General features: G+C 49.7%; 1 protein-coding gene and 1 long non-coding RNA gene across 2 annotated transcripts in view; both read right to left on the minus strand.

Moving 5' to 3' along the window:
- The window catches only part of PTK7 (protein tyrosine kinase 7 (inactive)), an 87,418-nt gene that overhangs the window by 50,635 nt on the left and 14,818 nt on the right, over positions 1-21,965 (minus strand). The gene's annotated exons all lie outside the window — the stretch shown is intronic.
- LOC135982582 (uncharacterized) lies at positions 19,041-21,791 on the minus strand. The gene is made up of 2 exons (XR_010599998.1): positions 21,113-21,791; positions 19,041-19,798 (listed from the first exon to the last, which is right to left on the minus strand). It is a non-coding gene; the product is annotated as an uncharacterized LOC135982582 (long non-coding RNA).

The following is a 21,965-nucleotide window of genomic DNA, read 5'->3' on the forward strand; positions in this document are numbered from 1 at the left end:
GCTGGCAGCACGTACAGAGCAGGATACTGGAAGGCACCGGTGAGACCTCCTCTCGAATACCGTGTACAGTTCCGGGCACCCATGTTCAAGAAAGATGCCCGATTGCGGGAATTCTCTCGCCCAACCTATCCCCACGTCCATGTACGAGTACGTGATGCAGAGGATCAATAGCTGTCCATTCACCGCCAGGCTTGAGTTCCAGTCTGGACACCCGTGTGAAATGAGCTTCGATAGGTCTCTGTAAATGTGGGGCTGCCCACGGGTTTCTCCACTGGTAGCTTGCTGATTTGCTAAAGGGCGTCCGCATGCTGTCAGGCAGGTTCTACCAGGTCCCCTCTTGTCTGAGGGGTGTAGCTGCGTGGGAGGGCTGGTGAAGACATGGGTTCCGGCCGTCCAGCCCCTGAGAGCAGTGCCTTGCAGTGCTCAGGGTCTGGATAAGAGCTAGCTGGCTAAGGGTCAAACAGATAAGGCCAAGGCAATGTGGATTTATCATTATTAAGCATTTCTATTGGGGTAGTGTCCAAAGGCCTCAGGCAGATTTGGGGCCCCACTGTGCAGTGTGCTGCACAAACATGGTGTCCCCTCTACTGGTCACTCTAGCTAGCAACTGACTCTATGAAAGAGTAGCACGGGGCATATAGGAACTGCCAGACTGGGAAAGACCAGAGGGCCACCAAGAGGCAGTGTGTCTTATTAGCTATCCCTTTCTTAATGATTCCCAACATGCTGTTCACTTTTTGGACTGCCGCTGCACGTTGAGCGGGTGTTTTCAGAGAACTATCCACAGTGACTCCAAGATCCCTCTCTTGAATGGTAGCAGCTAATTTACAAATTTCTAATCTGCATTGCTTTGCATTGGTCAGTACTGAATTTCACCCACCATTGTGCTGCCCATTCTCCTCAATTAGTGAGGTCCACTGATGCTCCTCACATCTTCCCTGGTCTAAACTACCCTAGACATAATTGCAAGTTTTCCCCCCCACTGTTCACTGGCTTTTCCTGATCATTAATACAATGGATGCAGTCCAGGGGTCCATGAAGTTATTAGCTCTATCAGCTGCTTTGAGACAACTGATCACAAGAGGCTCCGATGTGCCTGCAGAGCTTGGCAGGAGCGGACAGGGCTGTGTTTCAGTAACGGTTCTTTTTGCCTTGGAAAGATCATAACAAGTAATTGTGGGGAACTGTCCCTTTTCCTTCAGAGTTCTCCAGCGTGGGTGGAGTGCTGCAGGGAGCTGCTCGGTCCCCCTCCTGTTCCACATATGGGGGCAGTAGGAGGCGTGAGCTTTTCACTATGCTGACACCCAGTCAATGTATGTCTGTCTCCTCCGATTCAGCCAGGGGGGCTCTAGGCCTCAGCCAGCATCTACTTGAGATTGGGGCACAGATAAGAGTGAGCTGGCTGAAGATTACACTGGGGTGAGGAAGGAGGGAGGAGGAAAACAGCTGGAGGCAATCCCTTTGATCACCAAAGTTCACAACTGGAGGACTCCAGAATCCAGCCGCAGCTGGATGGTCATATTACAGCACCAACCCAGACAGCTTTTCACCATCGGCATCTGGAGATCGAAGCTGGCACAGAAGCCATCACACACACCCCCATGCTTTGAGATCGACACTGGCTGCCCACTGGTCTCCAGGTGGAGTGTACGGCTAGGACTTAAAGCCTTAAATGAGCAGGGACCTCCCTAACCGAGCATGCCTCTCCCTGTGATAGCCTATCACAAGGAAAACTGAGCCATGACTCCTTAGCCAGTTTCTGATCGACGACACGGCTTTGTCCTTTGGCCCTGGACTACCTAGTTTCTTCAGGTCTGCTCGACATGCAGCTATTGCACCTGTGTAAATTGATTAAGAAAACACCTTAGTTAAAGCAGTACAATTTGGGGGTTAGCCTGTTGCGAGGAATTCTGTCACAGCAGTTTTGAAAGCCTAAATAAACGGTCAGGCAGTTCTCCTTTACCCACTCTCTTCTCTAGACAGGCAAAGATTCTAGCAGATGAGTCAGACACGGTTTGCGTTGCAAAAGCTGTGCTAGTTTGTCCCTATCATATCGTGAACTTCCCAGTTTTTAAATTCTGTTTTTGATGATAATTTCAGCCAACTGATTGGGTACAGCAGTACGGCTCACCTGACCGGAATTCTCCGGGCCTCTCCCAGCAACCCCAGGCAGATAAAAGAAAGGAGGGGCAGGTGTCCTGCTCTTTAGAAATTCATTCATTGCTGGTCCAGAAGAGCACAAATTTCTAGCCTTTAGCACAGGGCACAAGGGCCCACCTATTCTCCCTGCCTCTGAGGAAGGGGAGACCGAAGGCATTTCAGAGGGTTTCAGCTCCGTAAAATGCTGTGCTAGTATATTGTTATCTGACGGTTACTGAGGGAGTGTTACAATAATCCGTTAATTTAATACCAAGGGCACCCCCACGTTTAGACCATCTTTGTAGCTGGTGTAAATCAGTCTCCGGGGGAGCGATAGCCTATCCCCAAACCCATGGCCCAGAAAAGCATCACCGAGTAACTCCGTTCAAACCCAGCCCAAGCTGCTGACTGAACTCTCAAGCAGAAAGGCCACCTTTGCGCCACTTGTCAGACAGCTGCGGGCCACCTTTCCACGCAAACGGAGCAAGCTCTCTCTGCGGGCTTGGAGATGCCAGGATAGAGAGCCAATGGCCTCTACTTTCAAAACTTACCTTTAGTATCAATCGATTGCTTGTAGGGAAAGTTGGGATACGCAACTTCAAATCTGTGTGTTTGTTTTATTATAGAAATTTAAAAATCCATATTAAAAGCCACAAAATTAGTGAACAGCCAGAGAAGCTAGTATTTCCTGTGCTCATACAATATTTAATAAAAGGATGCTCTACTGCTAAGCATTACTGCATTTCCGCCCCTCTAAAAACGGATAAAAGCCATTAGCAGTAGGGCTATGCAAACAGGGCACTTTTACAAATCAATAGGTGGGCAGAATGTTTGCCCCAGTACAGTCTGATAGCGAGCCCAGTAACCAATTAACAGGAGAACCAAGCAGAACTGATGCTCAGCGGTAGAAATTCACATTAAATCAAGCATTCCTGAAAAACAAGCGCTTCCCTCATTACAGCATCAGCTCATTTGATCACCAGGAGAGCTGGAGAATTAATCATTTCTATTTCAGTAACTAATTTACAAGCAGGAGAAGGATTGAGATTTGTTATGCATTTGGACAACACTCTGTCCTTTCCCATAGAACAGACCCTTTGTAGACCTCTCTGTAATTTTCTGTAGGCATATTGCCAAGCTCTTGGTTTAGATTCAAGGATTCCTGGAACAACTTCTGAAGCTTCTGATTAAAGCAACCAGATTGGTCCAGACACACATTTGGTTAAAAGTGCCCAGACAGGATCAGCCCAACCGGGGCCACAAGGGGACCTTGCTGATATTTCATAGGGGATGAGGAGTGGGTGCACAGACAGAACAGTTTGTTGGTAGGTGAACTGAGCGCTGCAGGGGTGTGACCCGTCTCCAGAGCGGCTCACAGGCAGCTCTGGTGAAGGAATACTCACGCCCGGGGCCGGAGGCTCACAGTACCCCAGCTGGGACTTCCCCGTGACCCTACATGTTTAAATAACATTACAGCTTCCTTCTGGGGCCTCCCCAGGTTCCAGCTTTCCAGACTTGTGCTGCCACCTTCTCACGTACACTCAGCAGCACAAACACAACCCCCTTCCCACCCCTCCAAATCTCCACTGGTTCCCCAGCTTTTTTCTGGGTCCCACTCCAAACCCCCGTCCTCCAGGTCCTGGCTCCAACCAACCCCACGGGCCCTGTCTCTCTATTTCCTCTTCCGCTCCCTCCCCACAGGTTCTTTTAACGACCCACCATGGTCTCAGCACCAAGCGAGCAGGAGGCCAAAGGCTGCTTTGTTCTCAACATTCCTGCTTTTTCCTCTCTTCCCTGCCCCTCCCTCCCTTTTGATTATTTACCCCTCCACTTACCCAGCCCCTGCTCCACAGGGTCCTGAGGAGATGCACTTAGCAGGGAAGGGAGCAGAAAGACAGGGCCAGCTCTGTTCCCTCCTGAGAATGTGTTGGCCCAACCCGCCCTGACCTGAAAGTGACTGCCAGCCCCTCTTCTCTCATAAGCCTTTTTTGCTCTGCACCTCAGTTCCCCATCTGTAAAATGAGGCTAATGCCCCCTCCTCCTAAGTCATGTTTGTGACGTACTCCGTGTAAGAGTAAATGAGCACCAGAGAAAAGCCCATGAGGGAATTAATAACTCTGTCTTCAGAGCAGAGGCTAAAAAGTAGCAGTAAATAAGGCCAGGATCACTCACTGACCAATAAGAACAGAACAAAATATTGACTGGCTGCTCATCAAGTGAGCACCATCCACTGCATGCACTGAATGAGGCACAGGCTTGTAGAAAACCTGTCCATGATTGGGTAATTAGAGACTGTATCATAATGCATATCGACAAGGGGACTGAGGCTGTACAGGCAACCCTAATTCTGGCATTTACTTATTTTTGAGTGCTTGACTTTGCAGTCTGAATAATGTTCTTGCAATGGAGTTTGTGTGCAATTTCATACAGTTTTAGCATGTTCCCCCTGCCCTGTTCACCTCTTCAATCTGCCTTTACAGGAGAGCTACCTGTGATCATTCTTGTCACTTTTCTCTGACCCCCTCTAGTTCTGCAATAACCATTTGGAGATGGGGTGGTCAGTACTGCACTGTGCCCAGAAGAGGCCTCACAGCTGAAGAGTACAAAGAATATGATAATGCTATCACATTCACAGGCGCCGACTCAGTGGGTGCTCCGGGGTGCACCGTGTCCCCGGTCCTCTGCCTACCTCCCAACACTTCCCCCCAGCCGCTGCCAAACAGCTGTTTGGCAGCGTGTTGGGAGGGAGGGGAAGAAGCGGGAACATGGGGTGCTCAGGGGAGGAGGTGGGGAAGAGGTGGGGCCGGGGTTTGGGGAAGGGGTTGGAATAGGGGCAGAGACTTTGGGGAAGGGTTGAAATGGGGGCGGGGGTGGGAAGAGGTGGGGCAGGGCCGAAGGCAGAGGAGGGGTTGAGCACCCAGGGGAAAGCGAGGAAGTTGGCGCCTATGATCACATTCCTTATGCACCAGTATGTTTGCTTTTTGATCTCAGCTGGGCACTGAACAAGGGTCTCCACTGAGCTGTCTCCAGTGACACCTTTTGTGAGTTGAGGCAGGGAATTTAGAACCCTGCCAGGTTTACGAGTAGTTTGCATTTTCCCTCTTGTATCCATTACTTCATATTTGTTGACATTGTATTTCATTTGCCACTGTGCTGCCCGTTCACCCAGGTTAATGAGGTCTCTCTGAAGTTCCTCACCGTTCTCTGGTCCTGACTAACAAGCCACACATCCTCTGCAAATTTTGCTCTCTCTCGATCTCACTCCCCTTACCAGACCAATAAGTAACAGTGTGGATCCTTAGGTCACAAGTGTCAACTTTTTGCCATGATGAAAGCTGACCAGTTAATCCTACTCATGGCTTCCTGTCTCTTACCCAGCTATTGATCCCGGACAATTCTTTGCCTCTTCCCTTAACTGCTTAGCTTCTTTAGTAGCCTCTTGCGTGGGAACTTATCAAGGCCGTTAGGAAGTCTAAATAAACGATGACAACCTAGTCTGCTTTATCCAGTACTGTACTGACACATTCGAAGAACTCTGAAGATTAGCGAGGCACTATTCGAAGAGTGCAGGTGGCAGCATCAAAGTCCCGGACATTGAGGGTTTCGGAAGGTAGAGCTGGGTCCCTCGGGCACACAAGTGTGGGACTATGGAGAGGCCACCCCGAAGGACAGATCCTCACTCTGCCCTTCCTGAGCCAGTTTAGAAGAAACTCTCAGACTAAGCAGCTCGCTAAGCTGTGCTATTGTGTAGCCCAGAGACAGCTATTCAGTCCCCCATTCCGGACGGGGGCTCTGCAGCCAGCTTGCGCGCTGCCCTTGGCCCACAGGATGAAGCGCAGAGCCTAGCAGAAAGTTTCTGGGAACTTAAGCATAGGCACACCCATGAGGAGTCCTTTCAGCACTCCCAACCCCCTTCTCTTGCCTCGGCAATACCTTTCAAGGACTTGGGAGCATGCAGAATACTTTAAACACGGCACCTGCGCCTGGTAACTAGCCTGTTTCGTCAGGACTCCATTTCAAAAGTCACAGGAAAAGCAGGAATGTGAATGAAGAAACAGTAACTGATTAGAAACGTCTATTTTCTTCGGCCTAAGCTGTTCAGCACAACTCTTTCGCTGCTGGGGGAAACATTTTTCATATTTAGTAGCTGGCCCCTTCCACTGCAGTCAGCAGTTTAATAAGCATTTGAATGACCCGTCCTCTGCAGTGCTAACCCCATCCTGCTCGCATGAATGTTTCATGAGTTCTGAAGGCAGGAAACTCAGAAAATCAATACGGGTGCCTTAACGGTCCTCGCTCTTCTCCGCTCTCAGCAAACGTATATAATTCAGCAACAAAAACCACTCCCTTAAACCAACACGAAATTGTAAAGCTATTTTCTAGCTTAATTCTAACACCATGCAGCTCATATGCCCCTTAGTGCGTACCACGCTCAAAGTGGTTAGATAACGCCCAGAACTCAGGGGACACCCTGCAGCACAAGTTTGAGATGCTCACTTTACCAGGAACCCAGATGCTCCCTCACAGAGCACTCTTGCCAGAGGGCTGATCACAACTGTATTGCAAGTCCCCATCTTTCAGGCTCTCTTCTCACTAGGCAAAAAGGAGGTGTCCTTATCTTGTGTTAGTGGCACATGGTAACACCCTAGTGAAGACAAGGCAATTTGTAGTTTTCACATAAGTTAAGAACATGCCCTTTTCTTTTTTCCTAGAGAAGAGACACCCAGAGAGAGCCATGAAGCACAAAGAAGGTACAACACACACAGTGTAGAAAGCAACAAAGACACTGGCCACTCAGATCCCAATTGGCTTTTAACTGTGACCTCTCTTACAACAGCGGCTTGTTTTGAAGTCAAAGCATTTCTTTGTACTCTTAAGAGACTAACAACCCCAAACAAGAGGACTGTTTGCTGATGGATCTTAAATAATAGGGTATGTGGCTTACACATTAGCTTTACAATAACTCTGCTTTCAACAGCAATGATTAACACTCTGCAAATTACAAACTGAAAGATTGGATACAGCAGCTAACTGGTCTACACCCACCTTTGAGGAGAGAGTCAGTGCTTAGCGGATGACAAGCAGATTCCCAGCTGATGAAGCTTAGGGGGGTTGGGTTTCTCTTCGGGATAAATCTACCAGCAAATGAAGGTGTGATTAAGCAGGCGGGTTAACAACCAGAATACATAACCAGGGTCCCCAGCAGGATTGTTCTCAGAGCTGGAGATAGGCATAAGCAGACTAAGCAATTGCTTAGGGCCCCAAGCAGCCCAAGGGGCCCCCCATTAATTATTAGTATGCGTTGTGGGGGGAGCCCAAAAATATTCCTGCTTAGGGCCCCCAATGGGCTAGCACACGCTGCAGTCCTTGCTGCCATGTCTTCAATGCTACTGTCACCAGTGGTGGATAGATCACGGTTGGTGCGGGTAGGCTTCCCGGACTACAATCACATTTCATTTGCTGTGCAGACACATCCTTAGTGTAACTGGATTCAGGTCTCATTTTCCCCTTTGGGCAGAGAAATATGGGTCTGATTTGCCAGCACCATTACCGCCGTCTGTGCAATTAATTCTTTTGAGCTCTAGGCTCAATAGCCAATTTCAGGATACACCTTCGCACTCGGACCTAGGAACATCGATTCCAGGGCAACTAACTACTTGATGCAGCGATGACAAAGGGAGCAGAACTATCCAATGGTTATTCAATTGGCTAGCTATCAAGAGGTCTTGAAAGCAGCAGTCTATCGGTTTTGCATTGAAGTCTGTGTGCAAAATCCTTGGGGGCCATTCCTGTTCCACAGATTTAAAACAACCAAGTTAAATGTAATCAGCCTTTAGTACCTGGAATTGGAGTGAAGAGAGAGATTTAAATACACTCTTGAAGTGTGTAAGGTATCACACTGCATGGTAAAAAGGCTTCAAGCTGCCCCTTAAAACTCTCCTTTGCCATGATGCTTATAAAAACGTAACAGGCCACTGGTGTACCAAGCCCACCGCCTCCCAGACTCACCAACGGTCTCTCGTTTCCCCCCATTGACCTGCTGTGTCTATTGTCTATCGGTGCGATTGCTGCTCAGGTAGGCATAGCCACAGTAGCTCAAGCCTCACTAGCAGCGAAGATGGGGCAGCACAGGGTTGAGCGCAGGCTGTACAAACCCACCCTGGGTATATACTGTCACGGAGTGTGGGGGAGTCAGGGCCCTGCACCCCTCTTCCTGAGATCACCGTGACTCTCAGCCAGCCAGTAACACAGAAGGGTTATTAGATGACAGGAACACAGTCCCAAGCAGAGCGTGTAGGTACAACCAGAACCCCTCAATCAAGTCCTTCTGGGGAGTTTAGGGAGCTTAGACCCCAGCTTGGGGTTCCCTGCGTTGCACCATCCAGCCCAAACTGAAACCAAAAACTCCTCCAGCGGCTCTCTCCCCCCTCCCCTCTGCTCCTCCTCTCCTTTGTTCGGTCTCCAGGCCAGAAGGTGTCACTTCTCCCAACGGCCATCCTGGCTCAGGTTACAGCTCAGGTAGCTTCCTTCAAGGGAAGTGCCCCAACCCCAATGCAACCCCCCTGCGACATTCCCAGGTCAAATCCGCCCCGCTCCCTGCTCCGCTCCCTGCTCCGTCACGTATACGCACATTGCTAGTGTGCGCCGCTGCAATCACACCTCCCACTGCAACGTAATCCCCCCTTAGACTGTGAGCTCTCTGGGGCAGGGACCATCCTTTGGGTCTGTTTGTCCAGCCCCTAGCGTAATGGGATCTTGGTCCATCACAAGGGTTCCTAGGTGCCATTCCCTCTCTAGCTGGCAGGCCAAAAGCCCACTTACACCCCTCCCCCCCCACTGTATACATCTCCTACAAGGGCTACAACTTTCTCAATCCACACCACACACTCCCCCTATATGCCCCAATGTCGGCCCTCCAGTTCACCAGCCCTTTATAGGCCAGAGACGCCAACAACTCACTTCTTGCTTTCCGAAGACAGACGACTCAGCCTCTCTCCTCCGCCCTAACTTCCTACGATGACCGAAAGACCACAGTACAGTGCATTTCATTTTGCAGATACAAGTATTCCCCAGTCACCATCACAATATGAGCAGCCACCCTCTGTATGAGCTGGAATCCCAGTTATACCTTCCACGCCACATTCCTGATGCAATTCGGAAAGCCTAGCTTCTAATAATAATAATAAAATAATAATAATAATAATAATAATAATAAATAATTTATGGAGCTATCCCATCTCCTAGAACTGGAAGGGACCTTGAAAGGTCATTGAGTCCAGCCCCCTGCCTTCACTAGCAGGACCAAGTACTGATTTTGCCCCAGATCCCCAAGTGGCCCCCTCAAGGATTGAACTCACAACCCTGGGTTTAGCAGGCCAATGCTCAAACCACTGAGCTATCCCTCCCCCCAGACAGAGTTCTCAGCCCCCCTTTATCCGCCTCTACCGTACACGGCGCATCTCCCAGAGTTCGCCATTCTAATCAGGGCCTGGGTTGCTCTGTCACTTAAGTACCATCCACAATGTAGTTCAGGGGCCAGACTGTTTTACAAGGACCAGTCTAGACAACAGCTTCAGGAAATCATGTTGCTAGTAGAGAGAAACCTGTGTAGACTGAGAAAGCTTTTTAAAAATGATTGTGGAAAACCGCTTTCAAATCGAAACAGGCCAGCACCAGGCAGCAAAGCCACAAGAGTAGAAATGGTTTTCAAGAACCAGTATTGAAGGCCATGGCAGAATCCACCCCAACTGATTCTTTTTAGACCGTAATCCGCATTCCTTTGTGTAAGAATGGGTTTGATCAAGCCTCAGTGTAGGCCTACAAAGAGCAATCCCTGACCTCGTATACATGGTGCTTTTGGAAGCCTTGTGAATAAAGTGATCAGGCATAACATGCAATTCTCAAACAGAAAAGAGCATCAGCCTACCCTGTGCAGGGACCGGGAGACCACTTCCATAATGGCTCAGGGATCCGTGTAATGCTAAATGAAAGAGTTCTCGGTTTTGTACGTAAACTTGGGGAAAACATTTTCACATTAGACCTAGAAAAAAGCTGGCCCGGGGAGTGGAAGTATGAAGTTGGAACGGCGAGCACTCAATGAAAAGCATATGCATCCAGGCCTCGACTGCCAACTCAAACTGATGCCTTTGTAACAAAGGCCACTTGTGTTCTCAGATCTTCCCAGATTATTGGGAGTGGGGCAACAGAGCTTAAAGAAAGCTGCATGTCTGTGCAGAACATCTCTCCCCTCCTGCCAAGGACTGTTATGTCAAACAAAGAAGTGCTCAAGATACTATCAGACTCCTCCTCATAGGTTTTAATCCCTGAATACCTTCTCCAGATTCAGCAGCATCACCAGGCAAGAGACGCCAGGAGAAACTGATCCTTAAACCAAGTTGTCGCCTTATAGTCAAGTTGAATCAAACACTACTAGGTAGGGAGGCAATGATTCCACACAGACGAAGGAGGACTCCAGGTAGTAGGTGCCCCACTGGGTGTGAAACGGGGAAAGAAGTCTTGTGTGGAAGCTGCTGTGGCTACTGAACACACCAATACATGACACGCTTCACAGTGCCTTAGCACCGTTGTTGTAAATTGGCATGTGCCTCTCTCAACTATCACATTGGTTTGTATCATGCTACCAAGTTAACCCTAATAAGTAAAGTGCATGTGTTTACTGACCGGTATTCCACACAGGAATATTTTAGAGATGTGCATTAGCAGTTATCTGCTCACAGTACAACTGTACGAAACCCAGGGCTTCTGACCTACCTACACCTCTCAGAGACATGAAAAACTCCCCCCCCCCGTACCAAAATCCTCAAGTACAGGGAATGTCAGATCAATGACTGCCAACGATGTGTGTCTCCACAGCTTTCTACAGAACCCTTCCTAATGCAAGTGTCAATTCCCCACTGTAAAGTAGGGGAAACCAAGATGCTTGGGGGAGGTTGCATTGATCAAGATGGAAACTTGCAGATGCCACTGCCCATGCCGGAGTCAGATTCCCATGCGTGGACACTGCTAAGTCTCAGACTATTGGTGAGTTGCCACTGTATGCCACGGTGGGCAATGGTTGGGTATCCCAACGCAAACAGATAGCCTGCTCTTGTAGAGTCAGCATCCGAAAGCCAAAGCTGCCCATTATTCTAAGTGGGGTAACCTGGAGAATCCCTAATCAATCCCTTTTCCTAGAAACACCCAGCACGCACGTATGCAGCACAGCTGGTTGCCCCAGGCGCAGACATTCCAGTGGTTGCTCTACAAAACTAAGGCTCAATGTTTTCAACAGATGAAGTGCCAAACAGCTGCTGAACATTTTCAATAAACCAGATACCCTAACTTGGAATGCCAGCATTCTGGTTAACAGCAGTGTTTCCTGCATGGCCAGCCAGAAAGTGCCACGCTCCAGCTTTGAGATGATGGGCAATGGTGCGCTTCCTTTCAAGCTTTAGCCAGCAGCAGCAAAAGTCACTCATCTGTTTACAATGTCCACTGGTATCAATACAAGACTATGGCCCCTTAGCCTTCTCTTTCTTTAACCCTCACTGCTTCCTAGGGGTCTGCAGATTGGTTCAGAGACCCACGTAAAGTGGGCCTGTCTGGCCAAGTTGGGATATGGACGTAAGCTTACATTGACCTAACTCTTAATGTCCACACTATAACATTACTCCCGCCAACGTAAGTCGCCACTACGTCAACTTAATAACTGCGCCATGAGAGGCGTAGCCCTTAGGTCGATGTAGTTAGGGTGAAGCAGTGTCCATGTAGACACTGTTACTTACATCGCCTGTTGGTTGTCAGGGCTCAGAGTGGGAACCCGCCCCCAGCCTCAGGGCTGACAACCCTAGCCCTGAGCCCCAAGCCTGGCTCCGTTTCACAGCAGGGAGCCTACCAGCAGAGCCACTGACCTTCTTGTCAGTTTCACGGCTTCTATTTTTTCCCATTTAGTTTGGGGTTCCCGGGGGCAAGGGAGCTCCAACTGTGAGCCCTGCCCAGCTGTCAGTGCCTCACAATGCCCCACGTCAGTCGGTGCAGGCGCCCCTGGCGTGGACGCACACCGACAGGAGGAGGGCAGTGTGGACATCAACAGCCGATTTAATTGCTGTGGTGGCTGCAGGTCGATTTAACTTAAGTCAACCTAATTTTGTAGTATAGTCAAGCCCTAGGTGTCAGTCTCAGACGTGAGACACAAAAACTGGCTTTACATCCCCCCAGTCCAGCACTTGTCCTAAGTGCTGCTCATCAGGGAGAGAAAAACAGGAACAGAGCAACGATGGTGTCAGTAACAAACCGGCCACTGCTGCCCATTTATCTTTCCTTTATGAAAAAGGTCTCTGCAGCCACGTGTCACTAGCAGATCCTCCAGAGAGCAGACGGGGGAAAGGAGATGGATACACACAGGGCTGACGCCGCCAAGATTTAGAGAAATCATTGCTTTTAAGAGCTAAGTATCCCGCACTTCGATCACCATATACATGAAATGGAGGTCCAAGAACCCTGCTTCCCAGACAGTCCCACAATGCACTGGATTACCAGGCTGACAACTGTTTAAACACACACACACACACACACACTATTACTGAAGTGAAAGCCACCCCACTAGAGCCAGCCGGGCAGGAGACCTGGAGGCATTCACCACTGCAGTGCCCAGCACGAGCACTGGGCAGCTTCCCAAGGAAAGAGGCAGACGGGGATTCTAATACTGGACAAAGGCTGAGAAAGAAGCCCAGCACAGGGACCGAGCCTGCACTAGCCCCCGGCCGATGGAAAGGCCGGTCTTGCCTGGCTTTCCCCTACCCAGCGTCTATGGCCTGCTGGGTCACAACAAGGGGCAGACACTTGGTTTCAGCAGCTAAGCTTGTTAAGGCCAAGGAGATGCAACGGCCCCATAATTAGCAGCTGGCCAGAATGCCCAATCAACGTCGCCGTGTTTACCCCCACCTCTGAAACGCTCACTGGGTTGCGGTGGCCCCTCCTGGCACTACCGCTGTCCTTGTTTAGCACAGCTCCGGGGGATTATGACATGCCACAGGACTAATCCTTGCTCCACCTTGCCATGTCCCTTCAGAACACTCCCCCTGCCCAGGTGAGACAATGGCTCCATCTGACATTCCTCCTCTAAGGGGAAGGCTGCAATTACTTCCCTGCGCTTCCCCCTTGACTTAAAGCAGTAGGAATAGTGACTCACATGCTCCTGGCTACACATTTCCTCAACAAAGCATTCCCCATGACCCTTCTTTCTTTCTCCTCTCAGTAAGGGCTGCTTATTTAAGATTAGCTAGTGCTTGAAGCATGCAGCACTTCACTAGAGAGAGCATTCTCAGAACCGGACTGAATAATCTCCACAGACGCCTTAAGCCAACTGTAAAAGTAAACAAGCTGGTGCCACCAAACCAGTAACTCCATGACACGCCATACAACAGACAGTCACAGATCTCAGAGACACAGACCTGGGGCGGTTTAAAGCCAATCCTTGCCTGCGCTGAGCTATACTTTGCCTTCTTGACAAGCTCCCACACTTCTAACTGCCAGTGGCACATCAACACCATCCACCATATACTCTCTGCTTCCACCCCATCCTCACCTACCCCTCCTCTTCGCTCTCAGCCTCCAACTTCTGACGCTACTGTACTGGAACCATTGGGGTCCAGAGCTTTTGCAGTGGACTCACAGCAGCTATGCTATCCTGGTTCTTTATTTAAGCTAAAACTTGCCCAGCGCTGGGAAGCTCTACGTTTGTGCACCCACACTAGCCATTTTGCATTTCAGCTGTGTTGTACAGATAGGGTTGCCACCATATGGGGTTTACCTGGACAGTCCAGTTTTTGGCTTCAGGTGCCATTTAGGGTTGCCAGGTGCCCGGTTGTCAACCAGAAGGTCTGGTCAAAAAGGAGACCTGGCAGTGTCCAGTCACATGACTGGACATCAAAAGCCCAGATACTATGGGGAGACTCCGGGCCATTAACACGGGCCAGCCCCTTGTCAGGCTGCAGCAGCTCCCATCCCAGCCCAGGAGCAGAGGGAGCCCAGTTGAGAGGTGGGGTGGGGAGGGAGGTGGAGACAATCCAGCGAGCGACAGAGAGAGGAGCGATCGACCGATGACGGGGCAGGGCCTTGCGGGAAGAGACTGAGCAGGGGTGGGGTGCGGGGCAGGACCTCGGGGGTGGGGGGGGGGTGTTCCAGTTACCAGCAATTAGAAAAGTGGCAACCCTATGTGCAGATGGCAATTAAGGGCCATCTGAGAAGCAGTGCGATTTCAATGTCATGCCTAAAAAAAGACTGACTAGGATCCTACATCCTCAGCCGGACACTCCCAGCTTTAGCCGGAAGCCCTCTCACATCCATCTCACAGTAGAGCCCACGTCTCACTCTTCCTTGGGATTCCTCTTTCGCACGGCCTCCTGCCACCCAGTGCTTCCACGAGTGCAGTGCTTTTCAAACTGTTCCTGCTGGTGACCCCGTTCACACAGCAAGCCTGAGTGGGACCCCCCTTCAAAATTAAAATTGGAGGGGGGTAATTTAATGGGGGCTCAGGGCTGTCAGCCCTACAGAGCAGACCGCTCACAACCCCCATGTAACCACCCTGTGACTCCAAGTGGTCACAACCCCAGTGTGAGAATCCCTGCACAAGTGGCTAGTATCCAGTTCAAACGCAGTCTTCGGATACTTCCCTAGTTGAGGACTTGAGGGCTCAGAGTTTTCTTCTGCCTTTCTCCCAGAGTTTCTTGTTGATGCTGACTGGCCTACAAGCTGCCTTCCCAGCTCCCCACAGCTGCACGCTCTGGGCTGTTAGTTTGGGTGACACATTCAGTGACTATGTCTCTGCTATAAGATCCCTTAGCCCATTATTTAGTAGCAATCTCCTGCAGGGTTTTATCACTGCATTCCCCCCCCACTCCTCCTCACCACAGCCACACAAACTACCTATTGGATCTCCTCTAAGAGCCAGGTAGTTTTGTGCCTCCTTTTCTCCAAGAATAAAGAACTGACCTTGCTTATTTCCAGCCCAGATCACCTCCCGCCCCCCAGAAATGTATAAACCAATTGTTATATTCAGTTTTGTACAGACAGTCTAACTATGGCAAAAAGGCATACATTACTGGTCAAGACATTCTGATAGGCTATTTAAATATAGAGTGGTCACTTGTCAAATGAGACCAACTGCAAAACTGTGAAGATTGTTTAAAAAAAAAATTATGAATTGAAAAATTCCATTTTAAATATGAATGTAGCTGAGTCTGCTCCTCATCAAGACAAGAAACATCTCACATACACATTATCCCTCCTCCCCACCAACGCGGAAGGCTGAGCGCGGCACGTGACCATCCGCCAGTAATAAAACAAATGAAGGGGGCTGCATACAAAAAAACCAATGGCCCCTAGCCCAGAATCCTCTACACAGCTGAAAATCACTCCTGAGGGTCAGCAGTAAGTTGACAAGATCCTACAGAAGTTCAAAAGGCCCAAGGGGAGGCCTGAAGGTGCCCCCTGCCTGAGAACCCAGCAAGACTGGCAGCCGCACTCACGGCAGTTCTTAGAAGAGAAGCTGGTTCAGGGTCTAAACAAACAGCCTGGCCATACCATCAAAAATTGCAGTGGAATTACTCTACAAATTCATGTGGCAGATTCAAGTATCAACAAAGAGCACGTTTGTGACCAGGTCTGTCCACTGCTCAATGAGCATTTGTGTGGAGTTGATGAATACCCAAACCCAAGCCCACTGCTCACATGAAATATTTCACATTCCAGCACCAAGAGCTAGGCTTCAAACACTGGAGAGAGGCAGGAGTGTTTATTCATGGGCCGGAGCTAAAGATCAGGGTATTTACTTATGCCCACGTGTACTTGGTGGAGTCCTGCTTTGATCTTGGTGATTCAAGTAGCAAATGAATTGTAAGCGGAGTAGGAAAAATCCATGTACAGCTCCACCACTAAATATCTGTCACTGATATCTTGCTGCTTTTCAGCTCAATTTAAAGAAAGGTGCTGTCAGTTATGCCTGGACAGGGCCCTGAACTTTCTCCTACTGCCCCTGAGTAATCGAGGGCTTTTGGCTGTGTTCCACCACACGATTGTGTTCCTACAATTCCATAAGCCCTCCCAGAACGTACTGACAGACCCCAACGTCTCCAGTTTAATTGCTCTCCATTCCAGCCATTAGGCTAAACAGAGGGCTCAGCTCAACGCGCCGCTCCAGTCAAGAAAGCACAAAATGTTCGGGTGCATCAAGGAATGGTAATGGAGAACACTACAGAACATACTGTGGTGCACTCTCCACTGGATACTGCCCGCGGTACTAACTCAAACAGGAGCGAATGCCGGGAAGGCCTAATGCCCGTGTTAGGAAGGTCAGACTAGACCCCCAGAAGGGTCCCTTCAGGCCTTGAAATCTGTGAAGCCTCAGCAGGGCCCTATTCTTATCACCATTGGACAGGTGGGGGAACTGAGGCAGAGAGGAAGGGTCTGTCTACACTGCAATGTCAGTGGGACTCAAATCAGCTGGCTTGGGCATCAACATTGATTGTTAACCTTAGGTTAAGAATTTTCTAACCCTGGCTCGAACCCACGGCTCTAGCCTCAACACTGCAGAATGCAGACCTGAGCCAGACCAACCATATCCCAGACTCCCTGCGCCCATCTAGACCTCTGACGCGGTGCACAGTGGGAAAACTTGACTGGCCAACCCTGCATGTTTCATGAACACCCTGCCACCAAATCCTGCCGAGCTGTGTGTGCTCCCAGCTACTGGAGTCACCAGCATGGAGGAGGCACCTTCTGAAGAACTTCTCGTGCTTGCGCTTTCACTCTTGGGTCAGGAAACGGGCAGAGCATTCGTGAGATGCCAGTGGACATTTCTGCGGTGTTTTCTGGCCCATCAGCAAGAGGCGGCGGCAGCAGAAGAGGCGTACCCAGGCATGGAACTGCTCATTACACTCACTATACCCATGGATGCCCCATACGTAGCCCGAGCAGAGCCGCAAACACAGACTGGTGGGATCACGCCGTCATGCACACCTGGGCTGACCAGCAGTGGCTCCAGAACTTTTATAGGAAGAAAGCTACGTTGCTGGAGCTTTGTGAGCAGCTTGCCCCCACCCTCCGGCATAAAGATACACACTTGAGGCTACCTTTGCCAATCAAGAAGCAGGTTGCTACAGCTGTCTGGAAACTGGCTACCCCCAGACTCCGACAAGTCCATTGCAAACCAGTTTGGTGATGAAACATTGATGGTGGATAAAGTGGTAGTAGAGGTTTCTGAGGCAAACAGGTGTGTAGTTTGCCCCAAGGTGGCAGACATAAAAGGTATTACATAAGAATGGCCCTATTGGGTCAGACCAACAGTCCATCTAGCGCAGTATCCTGTCTTCCGATAGTGCCCAATGCCAGGTGCCCCAGAGGGAACGAACAGAACAGGGAATCATCAAGTGATCCATCCCCTGTCACTCATTCCCAGCATCTGGCAAACAGAGGGTAGGGACACCATCCCTGCCCATCCTGGCTAATAGCCATTGATTAACCTATCCTCCATGAATTTATCTAGTTCTTTTTTGAACCCTGTTATGGTCTTGGCCTTCACAATATCCTCTGACATGGAGTTCCACAGGTTGACTGTGCACTGTGTGAAGAAATATTTCCTTTTATTTGTTTTAAACCTGCTGCCTATTAATTTCATTTGGTGACCCCAGTTCTTGTGTTATGAGAAGTAGTAAACAACACTTCTTTATCTACTTTCTCTACACCAGTCATGATTTTATAGACCTCAATCATATCCCCCCTTAGTTGCCTCTTTTCCAAGCTGAAAAGTCCCAGTCTTATTAATCTCTCCTCATACAGAAGCTGTTCCATATCCCTAATCATTTTTGTTGCCCTTTTCTGAACCTTTTCCAATTCGTATATATCTTTTTTGAGATGGGGGACCACATTTGCACACAGTATTCAAGATGTAGGTGTACCACGGATTTATATTCCTGAAGAAACTGCTGGCTTTGAAAGAATGGGGTTTCCAAACTACGCTGGGGCCACTGATGGATTCATGTGCCCAAGGTTTGCCCTCCTCAATGAGTACATAGACCGTGAAGAGCACTGCTACACTTATGCAGGCCCTCATGGACCACAGAGAGAGATTTATGAATGACAACATGGGTTACACTGGAAAAGTTCATGATCCCAGGGTTTTCCGCCAATCAGCAGTCTACATTCATGGACAGGCTGGGACACTATTCCCACCAAATGACATCATAAATGGAGTTACTGTCTCCACCGGTATTCTGGGGAACCCCACATACCTCCTTTTGCCTTGGCTTATGAAACCGTGCCCTGATTTCAAAGGCCCTGGCAAAAGACAGCTTAATTACACTCTCAGCAGGTCCAGAATGGTGGCTGAATGTGCTCTTGGCAGATTGAAATCCCGTGTTGGGTGTCTACAGACCCATTTGGATGCCAGTGTCATCAATGCTGTTCCTTTCCTGTGCCCTTACAGTCTTTGTAAAGCCAGAAGCTAGACATTTCCCCCTGAATGGGCTGCAGAACTGGTACAGAAAGGGCACCTCCCACTGCTGGAGCTAGCAACAGAGTCAGGGATGCTGTGTGCTCCCATATTAGACATGCATGGCCCAATGGAAGAGGGGATATAGTACCTTTGTGAATGTGCTTCTGGGAGGGGTGGAGAATGTTAAGTCTCAGACAATGTACTTATGAATGACATGACACTTTTGAAATGGGGAGAGGGGTTATTCACACGGTGGACTGATGTAAGGAAGAGACTGAAGCGTGACTTGCTATAGATAACTGTACCGAGGGATAGTCTTTGCATACGAATTCCTAATTGTCCACGATCAGCTGTTTACCTTTATTATTTTGAACACACGTCATGTGAGGTGAAGCAGTGACAGAAAAACTTTCCAGGTACAACAAAAACGTTTTTATTTGTAAACATAAGGAATTACAACATTCACCGTTGCCAGGCAGGACAGCTGACATTACCAGACCTAAACACCAGTAACATCAGACCCTTACAGAAAAACAGAACGCATGAACAAGTGCAAACAGTGAAACCATGTACAAGACCGAAACCCCCTACCGAGGCATGGCCCCGGCCCCCCAGTCTCCTCTCCCTTCATTCCCTGTGGAAAGGGGTCAATATGAAGGGCTGCATGGAGCAAGGTTGCCCTGGCCAGCCACTCATGGGGCCTAACTCCATGGGCCACCCAACCATGGAGTCTTCCAAGCTGCTTCTGGACTGCGGCTCAGGGTAGCACACAAGGAACTCGGGCTGTGGTCTGGGTGATGCAGCAGGAGCCTCCACTCTTGCAGTCATTAGTGATATGAGCCACTTAAAGGGCTCTTTCTGCTGAGCTCCGTCCGCCCTTAGCTGCCGTTCCTGTTCCGGGAACTGCGAAGCAAGGAACTGCTCCTGCGCTGAAACCCTGTCCTCAAGCTGTGCAGCACGCCTGAGCCTTTCCTCTTGTCTTGCAGCATGCCTCTTCTCTAGCTGCATGTCCCTCTGTGTCTTTGGTACTGGGCCTGCTTGTTGGCCCTCTCCAGAACTTCAACCATAAGTTCATCACGGAAACAATTCCTCCTGGAACAGTCCATGCAGGTGTGTTGGCCCAGGCTTCTGCTGTGTAAGTGCTGTAGCCAGTAGAGAGCGAGGAGCCTGGAACAGGACAAGACCCAGAGAGTTACAGTCTCCAATAGCTCACTGCAGGAACCCAGAAAAAAATCCTTTGGAATTTCAAGGACATAAAAGGATACTGCTACAAACTGAATGTCAGTATATTGGGAGAAGGATGCTTCAGGCCACAGGCGCTCCCTGGACACAGCCTGGTTAATTCCATGCAAAGCTGCATTTTTCATTTGAGAAAATTGCAAAACTACTTGGGTTTGGGGGAAGGGGGGCTTGCCATCAGTGGCTGTGCCACAAAAGCTTTTTCCATCATTTCAGGCCTTCCACATTTTGGGGGACATAACAGTTCTCGTGGTGCCTGATTGGCAAAGAGAGGTTATTCCAAACTGCTGGTGGGAAACCGGCAGTTTATGCAAGCAAACGATTCAAACAAAGTGACTAAGCAGCATATCGATGAGTGGAGTGGGCTGGTCAGCTACCAAGGAAAATATGCCCTGAAATGTGACTACCTATCTAGAGCAGTGGTTTTCAACCTGTGGTTTGCAGACCCTGGGGGTTCACAAAAGATTGTCGTTACCATAGAACAGTGGTTTTCCACCTATGGTCCGTGAACCCCCAGGGGTTCCCAGACTTTGGAAATTTTTGATAAAGGGGTCCACACTGCCAAATTTTTAAAGGGTCCACACATGAAAAAAGATTGAAAACAACTGATCTAGAGTTCCTGCTTCAGGAAAAGTTTGCAGAGCTCAGCACCCAGGATTGGGCCAGAATTCACGATGGAATCAATGGGATGCTGCTGCGTTAGTTTCCACATGGCTTACCCGGTTATGGCTGCATGCAAATACACAGAACGCCTCCCCACCCATGGCCCGATTCTGGGCAAAACTACAAACCCCAGTCATCTTTGGGACAAGTGATTCTGTCCCCTACGGACTGCATGGACTACCTTGAACTGAAATGGACTAGATTTGTAAATGGAACAGATTACCACCCCCCCAGTCACTGTTTCCAGGTGGCTCAGTAGACCACCGACTGGTTACAGAGCAGCATACCTATAAGCATGGCAATGTGTGGTTATTCTTAAGAAACAGGAATGGCCCTAGCAAAAATCTGCATCTTTCCAGTAAAAGTTCACTGCAACGGTGTTCCTCACTGTTTGCATGTCTCAGTTGCCATTTAGAATTCCACATGGTGGTGGGGAAGGTGGAGGGAGGACGCCAAGGCATTGGCATACAATCCCCCATTAGCGGATACACATTGCTAACCGGGGCTTCTCATAACTTCTGCACTGGCTCCTAGAGCGGAAATCCCTCCCATTCCTAGATTAATAAGCCAGAAACTTACCAGGCTCAGGGGCGGCTTCTGTCTCTTCTGTGTCTGCTGCCTGCTCCACTACCGGCTGTTCCTGGGAGGGGCATCAAACAGCTCCTCCGAGTAGGGACCCGTGGTCCAGAGCCTGCTCTCAGTAACAGCAGATTTTGTTGTCCCCACGTGGTGCCTGCTGCTGGCTCCCATCAGTCCCCATGCTGGATTCTGGGATCAGCAGGACACTGTCCCAGCTGAGCAGGTAGGTCATCATGCACCACCTTTGGCTCGCTGTTAGGTTTAGTGCCCAGCACCCAAACCCCTCATCAAATGGGCACGATGTCGGCACGTTGCCCACGGTGTGGTTCTGGTCCCTGGTTTTCCAGGGCTCACAATTCAGCTGCTTATCCCACTGTCCGGACTGGTCACCGGTCCAGTACCTTTGCAGCACTGCCAGCTGCTTAGCTATTTGCTGGTTTGTATGATTATTCCTGTTACTCTGACTGAAGTCTGCCGTTTAGCTGGCCTCCTGCCAGAAACGTACCGAACTCTGGCTGTGCTCCCCTGCCCACGGAGCAGCACGATTTGTAAAAGGCTTGCTCTGTTCAGTCGCCATCGCAAACACAGAAGGCTCTGGTGGCGCATTTGCAGCTTGGTGGTCGGAAGCCAATGGAAGGGCTGCCTCCATTTTCAATAGAGTAGATGCGAAGTTCTTGGGCTAGAAAAGACAAAGGACGTTGGCCCATAGGATTGTGGGATAGTTTTTGGAGGACTCCCAGCACCCGAGTCGGGGAGATTGTGTCCACACTGCAAAGCAACAGGGCTCGAACCCTGGGTCAGCGCGATTTCAGGGTCGATGGAAGGGGGGCTAGGCTTGAGCCTGGGCTTACAC

The sequence above is a fragment of the Chrysemys picta genome, chromosome 3, assembly GCF_011386835.1.
Source record: "Chrysemys picta bellii isolate R12L10 chromosome 3, ASM1138683v2, whole genome shotgun sequence".
Taxonomy (NCBI): Eukaryota; Metazoa; Chordata; order Testudines; family Emydidae; genus Chrysemys; species Chrysemys picta.